This window comes from Andrographis paniculata, unplaced genomic scaffold (genome assembly GCF_009805555.1).
Source record: "Andrographis paniculata isolate CXL003 unplaced genomic scaffold, ASM980555v1 Contig43END, whole genome shotgun sequence".
NCBI lineage: Eukaryota > Viridiplantae > Streptophyta > Magnoliopsida > Lamiales > Acanthaceae > Andrographis > Andrographis paniculata.
The window spans coordinates 369,053-377,305 of NW_026137577.1; the positions used below are offsets into that span (position 1 = coordinate 369,053).

General features: G+C 41.5%; 1 long non-coding RNA gene across 1 annotated transcript; it reads right to left on the reverse strand.

Annotated features, from left to right (window-relative positions):
• Positions 1–290: 290 nt before the first annotated feature.
• On the reverse strand, positions 291–1,320 carry LOC127251286 (uncharacterized). Its single transcript, XR_007838870.1, has 3 exons — positions 1,202–1,320; positions 914–1,071; positions 291–795 (listed from the first exon to the last, which is right to left on the reverse strand). It is a non-coding gene; the product is annotated as an uncharacterized LOC127251286 (long non-coding RNA).
• Positions 1,321–8,253: the final 6,933 nt, after the last annotated feature.

Sequence of the window (8,253 nt, forward strand, 5' to 3'; positions counted from 1 at the left end):
ATATATTTTTTGAATTAAAAAATATTCCAACAATTCATTGATCTTGAACCACCAAAACAATCCTAGTGGATGGAGCATTGCCGACTCTTAGGTGGAGCAACATGAGCGCTCAGGGCCCCTAGTGTAAGAGGGCCCATAATTTTAGAATTTAGACTATTACTGTTATTAAATTAGATGTATTAAATTTTAAATTAGATTTTAGATTTTAATTGTTTTATATATATATAGTTATCCAATTCAATTCAAATTCTAAAATTAAATTTTAACAATTTTTTTTGCTCTTCATATCCATTATTTTTCACCCGCACACCCTACCTGTTAAAATTTAACTTAAATTTATTTTTATTTTTCTTTATTTATAAAAAGATTTTGCAATAAAAATACATTTGGAGTTCATAATAATATTATTAGTGTTGTTATTATTATTATTATACCACTATTGGTTTTACAATAATCATGATATTATTTATTTTTATGATACACTTTGTGCTTATGCTTTTTTATTAGATATATGATTAAATAATTTTTATTTTTGTAGAATTTATTATTATATTTATCATCAGTATTATTTTAAAAATAAATTTAATAATATGTTTAGGGGCCTATAATTTAATTTTTTTGCTTAGGGCCTAAGACAACTCCGAGATGGCCCTGGGATGGAGTTTAAGCAGATTTCGAGATCCATTCGAGTAGAAAGTCTGGTTCGGGTTTATATCGATGGAGTAACATCTTTAAGCCCCATGCTTCCTCGTTAAGCCCTTTAGAACCACATCGTAATAGTTCGATAGCATCCACCTACAACATGATTATATCGTCGATTGTAAGTAACGGCGCGAATGAAAACAACAGGCTATGCAAAATTGGGCGGGGGAGGGGGGGGAGGCAGGATAAAGAGAAATACAAAAAAACTCACAGGCTGCCATCGAACGCGAGCATCTTCATTAGAAAAGCTTGCGAAAGACAGATGGATCAAATCCATGGTTCTTGCTCAACTTCTATTTATGTAACTCCATGTTCAGTTCATAATAGGATTCACTACATTGAATCCACGCTCTCCGACCGTACAATCTTCTGCGAACAAGAAGATCTAATGGCTTAGTATCCTAAAAGATCGCACAAATAAATAATGTTTTCAATGGCGATAATAACTAGAGGGAAGCATAGACAAAAAGGAAATCTGTAAATAACTTAGATGCTGAACCTGAAAAGACTCTTGCGAAACATTGATCATCAACAACCGACAGAGTTGCTAGTGAAAAAAGAGAACATAAATCTTCTTGCTGCTCCCAGATACAATTTGTGTGTGTGTGTGTGTGTGTGAGCAAGAAAGGGAGGATGTGGGGTCTATTTATTGAGAGCCAACGTCGCTGGACACGTGGTCGATCCATTTCATGCACGAAACCAGAGCCCAACACTTACCCCACTATGTGTCGAGCAGTGGTGGATCTGTCTCATGCATAAAACCAGAGCACGACGCGTACCCCACTACGTGACGAGCATTGGTCGATCGGTTTGATTCATAAAACCAGAGCAAGACACGTACCCACTACGTGCCGAGCATTGGTCGATCTATTTCAAGCATGAAACCAGAGTGCGACACGTACTCCAATTACGCATCGAGCCTCCTTCTATGTGAATTTGATTTAACTTTAAACTTAGCAACTGGTCTTTTCTTTTTAATCTAATGGTCCCTCCGTCCGGTAAAATTAGCACACTTGATTTCAGCACGTAGATTAAAAACTGATAATATTTTATTAAAAATGTGATAAAAAATAGTTGTATGTATTTTGAAATTTTAAGTAAAAATTAAAGAAAATAAAGAGAGTATATAATAAAGATAGTAATAGTTGTAAATAAATATTATTTGTTGACTTTGCTAAAATTAGTAATAAGTAAATTGAGTGGACATACTAAAAGGACATTTGAAAATAACTTTAGGAGATGGATGAAGTTTTAATTCCTAAAACAAATTGGCAATGTATCACAATTGTATTCAATTGTTAATCTACATTGAATCAATGAATTTTCAAGCAGATCCGATCAATGCAACAATTATACTCTCACATAAATTTTTTAGCGCAAAAGCTCAGCTAAAAGAAGACATATTGAGTATAAATCAGTCAAACTCATTGTTCATTTAATCTTGTTAAGTTACTCAATTAATCAAAGCTTTGAATTATTTGATAACTTTTTATTCTGATTCACTTTCTATCCGGGACCGCTAACTAAGGCCATACAAAAATATAGTACTAAAACATGATAGTTTTGTTTGAATTTCATTGCCAAAATGTACACATTAAAGCCAACAATATATATAATCAAGTTCAAGTTTGATATATTAGAAATTATTTATATAGAGACCAAAATTGAAAATAAAAAAATAAAAATTATTTTAATGGACCAATATTGATTTTTTCCTTAAAAGAAAATATTAATTTTTTTTTATTATTTTGAAATTAAGAAACTTTGGATTAACTCACAGTTATAATTCTTTACTTGATGACAAATTCGACCAAAAAAATGCCTGATAAAATTGAAGCTAATCACTTCACCAAATCAACAACTCTTACGTGTAAATTTGATAAAAGACTGAGTTGACTCGATCAAGAAGAAATTGGTAAGTTCCATTGGCCCTTCTCAACTCTGTAAATCTTGTATTCTTAAAATAAAGTTTAAGTAACAAGAATTAACCTAGAAAAAATACAGAAGCCACCAAACAACAAAAGAAAGAGTTAACGTGGAAAGGTCCCGTTCAAATGCCGGGATTTTATTATAAGTAAAGTAGAATTACATCTCAATTAATATCGACCATACATGCATCCATAATTCTCACAACACTTGTGTTTACCAAAGTCGCCAATATCCAATAAACCTTAATATATATATATATATATAGCTGATCACATACTAGAACGGCAATTTTGATAAGGCCCTCCACCTTCAAAAAGATGAAATACGTCGCGACCATTTTAACATCCTTACTGCTATCACTCTCGCCAGCATAGCTGATACAAATTAAACACCCTCTAATGATCTCCCAGGAGTGAAGCCACCACCATCAGATCCGCCCTATGGACATCTGCCTACAACACAAAAGAATCACATTAGTCGTTTAAGTGAATGGATTTAAAATAAAATGTCGAATGTCCTTAACAAGATTGCAACATTTGTGAATTTACCACACATTGGCATGCCAAGAAATCTTTGTTAGAAAGCCTTGCCAAAGATAGAGACGTCCACATGCCATCTGGGAGTGTGATTAGAAAAGCTCGCCAAAGATACGAAGTCGCATAAAATGCACACAAGGGATCCCACGCACTCTCGAGAATTATTGTTTTCTTGAGAAGAGTGATTAATGTCAATTTTATGTGCACAACATCACCTATAATCTCCGAAATTTTATGTCCTCCAACTGGTCTCTCATTGCGCATACATAGAACATCACAATGCATCCTCTACATGAACAAAATAAGAAAATAGCATTGGTTATTACACAAAAATAATCATGTTGTGAAATATCATTTTAAGCTTGAGAATAACTATTGCTCTAAGAAAATTATTAACCATTAAAAAAAAATAGTGTTGATGTAATTTTTCAACAAAAATAAAGTAAAATTCAAAGATATAGAAAATATCCTTAAACTTGATTAGTGCCTGAGATTAGGAATCTCTAAACACTGTAGAATACAGAAAATAAACTGGAAAATAAAAGACTGAAATTTAAAGTGGTGATCCCCAAATCTGACTTTGCTTTGTTGAAGTTGATTGAAGATCCTTTGCCAAATGATTATCCAAGCCTTTAAATATTCTCTGGGAAACCGTACCGAAAACCGTCACCCGAACGGTTACAACGTCTCTTTCCTAACCGTCTTCCAACCCTTCTCATGCTGACACGCGTCCCCAGCAGACCAAAATTATCCCTATATTTCACTCTTTGAGCCGACCACAAACCTTCCGCTCTTTTGGCCCGACTGCCGATTATACAATAGTATGGGTCCGACTGCCAATCCTCCCGACTTGAGATCTGTCCGTCTTGAGGACCTCCCGACCTGAAAACCTTCCGACTTGAGGTCTTTCCGCCTTGAGGACTTCCCGACCTGAAAACCTTCCGACTTGAGGTCTTTCCGTCTTGAGGACCTACCGACCTGAGGTCCTTCCGTCCTGATGACTTTCCGTCTTGAGGACCTCCCGACCTGAAGACCTTCCGGCCTGAGGTCCTTCCGTCTTGAGGACCTACCGACCTGAGGTCCTTCCGTCCTGAAGACCTTCCGACCTGAGGTCCTTCCGTCTTGAGGACCTACCGACCTGAGGTCCTTCCGTCCTGATGACCTACCGACCTGAGGTCCTTCCGACCTGAGGGCTTTCCTTAGTAATAAACCTATTTTTCCTTGATTTCCTCATGGTGCCCTTCAGTCAGTTCAATCAACTCTATTTCCAGGCCCACTATTCTTTTTACCTTGGGCTTTTAACCTAATTCTAAATTTCGTACGTAACAAACCTAATTCTAAATTTCGTACGTAACAACTTGCCCGCCGCCAAGGGACTTTCAAACGCCATTTAACAATCAATGTTTGGAAGTTCATAAATCACCACCCTCTTGAAAAACTCCCTTAGCAACTGCACCAGTTACTGCAACACTCCTGATTAACTTCCTTCTCCGCCATACAAACTTTTGTGAATCACAATCCCAAAGCACTCTAACCATGGCGAATCAATACATTCCTGCCCTTCCCTTCGACGGAACCCTCCCGGGGGGCCCATTTTCAGCCTCGAAAGTACTAACTCCGACGATCCGTCCATATTGCATTAATCCTGAAGATTCAAATCGGATGAGGGAAGTCTTGGAATCCCGAAATCTCTTGGCTATCAACAACCCTAACTACCAAGCACTTCGCATTCGAGACAGCATCAAAACCCATCTGACGGACCCAAAAGATCCTTACCGCGCTTGGTATCGACGGGTAGCAGAACACTTCCAAACCCAATGGCGTTCCCAAAAGATCGACCAAGCAATACTACTGTCCACCATGCCTATCAACCTGCATGAGAAGGTGTTGTTGGCCATGTCTGCCTTCTGGAATGCGGAAAATGGGACTTTCCTCCTCCCATCAGGCCCCTTTGGCCCAACTCTTATGGACGTTGCAATGATCGCGCATCTCCCAGTCGTGGGTGAAGACCCTGTAATGGGAGCCCTAGATGGGCAGGAGCCATCAGAAGACCATCCAGGGTGGTCTTTACAAGGTGTGAAGGAATGGGGTTGGACAAAGTTCGCAACCGACCAGCAAGGGGCTCCAGGGACCCCTGTAACCGACCGGGAGCATACTGCCTTTATCCTTTTCTGGCTTTGTAGGTACGTCATTGTTTCCCCTTCCAAATGTGTTCTTCCTTCTCATCTCGACCTAGCCATTCATATCGCGTCAGGTCGTTTTTTCTCTCTTGGCACCCTGTTTTTAGCCAATCTGTTTGAAGGACTCACTAGAGTTAGCCTTCGTTTAACAGATAATGATAATAGGAAATTAGATACTGCCGCGTCGGGTCCTTTTTGGTTTTTAGAACTTTGGTTCCGGCTCTACTTCCCCAATGCGTTTAACTTAGGATCTCCGCCCACTATGCCAACAGCTGAAAAACATTTGGGATTAGCCCTTAACCGACTCTGCTCAGGACGCAATAACCTCCAATCTTCCGATCCGATAATAATCGCAGTTTTAACAGATACCCGCAGTAACTCTCGATTTTCTATGTATAAAAAATATGCGGGCTATGCTCCCGACCATTTTTGGCCTTTTCCAGTACCAAATCCGCTTCCGACTCCTGAGCCTTGTCCTCATTCCACTTATCCTTTTGCCTGGGACGTTGCCCTCAAACCCAGGTCTCTTTTTAGTAGCAAAAAACTTGATAAAAAGGGGCAGAAAACCTTTTACACTTTTAATTATGAACCTCAATTCATGGCGCGCCAGTTCGGCTGTTGCCAAGGTATCCCTGGACCCGTCGCTTGTCCTCATATAATTTTTCAAAGTCCCGACCGACGAGTCCTACCAAATTCAATCCCTTCTTATATCTCCCAGCTCACCACGTATATAACTTCCAATTCTTATATTCCTTTCCGCTCCAACCCTGAGACTGTAGATACTTTCAATGATGGTGGTCGGTTGTATGGCCCCTGATATCCCCTGATGAGGGTCGGTTGCTGAACACACTCCTTCCACCCCAAGGATTGGTTCTAGGGGCGGCTAGACATACTAGCACGCAACAACCAACAGCCGCCCCGGGGACCGGGTCTATTGCTCCAACGCGAAAAAGGAAGGCGTCCCGGCTGCCGACACCCCCGACCTCTGGGGCCGACCAGCAAGCACCAGCGGACCTTGGAACTACGAAAACATCAGCAAGGATCCGACCCCGAATAGGTAATTTTTCTTAAAACCGTGAATCAATTCACTATATCTTAACTTTGATTTCACATATCATTCACCAGAACCGACCTTGGCAGCACCGACCACACAACCGACGCCAACCCCAGCCGACCAACCTTTGGTCCCGACTGAGGCAGTTCCTCTCCAAACCCCTACTCCACTTCTCACTTCGCCAATGAGCAGTCGGACGGAGGACCCGACGAGGAGGCAAACTCTTCCTCCCGTACCGAGGAGTGGTCGGGCCAGGCACCCGACCAGGAGGCAATCTTTACAAGAACTGCCTATAGAACCAGTAAGTCCTCTTATCAGCAATACTTAGGATTTCAATGACCAACCTTGATATATTCAATCAGCAACACTCCCATGATTTTTCACAGACACCTTCACCCATCGGATCAGCAGCAGGGGTCTCTTCTGACAGCGAGGGAACTACTTCCCAGATGGGTCGACCGCCATACATAGCATCAGACTCATCCATGTCGAAGGAAACACCAGCTGCCCTTGCCGAAGCTGACCCTCCATACGACGTCCCGGAAGCTGCTGATCCCGAAACCGTTCAATCGGGTGCAGCCGTGCTGGAGACTGAAAATGCCTCAGCTGCAGTGGCTCTAGATGCAGCCGTCCACCCTGCAGCCGTCCAGCCAGCAGCGGCGCTCCCACCAGCAATCGAGGGGCAGGCAGAAGAACCACCTGTGGCAGCCCAACCTCCAGAAATGGAAGAAGTGTCTTCATCCGATTCGGAGACTTCTGTGAATTTGGTAAGATTAAACCAATCCACGCTACAATGTTTCCTTCAGAAAACACTAACTGTTCTATATACTACTTTCCATAGGGACCCAGGTCGGCACCTCAGCGACCATTCGCAGCAGCCGACAAGTCGGCTGCTATTATACCAGCTGTCTGCCCTACTCGACCGACCTCATTGCTGCCCCCCTCACTGACAGCGGTCCGCCCAGAGGTAACACATATCTGATCTGAATAAATTGGCACCTTCCTTGGAATACTTATTGACATTGTAGGACTTGCAGGGGCCTTCGGACTTAGCTGTCCTATCGACTGTCCCGGTTCCAGCGGAGGCCCGAACCATATTCACTGAGGCCATTAACCATCCCTTGTCAGAATTGAGATCCGACTTATTGGACAGACTCATTCAGACAGTTGGTGGCCTTCTTTTTTACACTCCAACGGAATCGCCAGCCGTCCCCATTCTGCATCGGCTGATGGAAAGACTTACAGAGCTCAAGACTGAAGTGCTAGTCATTGGACTCTTATCAGCCGAAACCCCCCAGCCCGACTTCGATCAAACAACGCTGGAGAATTCTTTGGCTAAAACCCGAGAATCTCTTCAGCAGACTACTGGAAGGCTGGGTGGTCTCCTTAGCACGAAAGCTCAAGTAGATGAAGCTATTCAGAAAAAGGAGGCAGAATTACGGGAGCTGAGGAAAGAACAGTCTACCCTGGATAAGCAAATTACCAATGAACAGCGTCTGCTTGAGAAGTATACCAAAAATGAGGCTGAATTGGATCAAGAGCTGAAAACCCAAGCCCGATCCCAATTCATCATAAGATATCAGACGGCTGCCAATACCAGAAGGCTATCCAGGGATGAAATCAAATGGACCCATATAAAAACTGCCCTAGGGGCATTGTTGTAATATTTCCCCCTCTGTAACAACGTTTGACTTAGTAATCCATTTTTTCTTTCGTCTCTCAAAACAAGGATCACCTTTCAATTTCCAACTTTGTAGGAATAGAAACAAACTCCTTCTTTAAAAGAACATTGTTTCTCACATTTTAAGAAACACATTCCAAGGCATATTTTGAAAATCACAACACTTAAAGT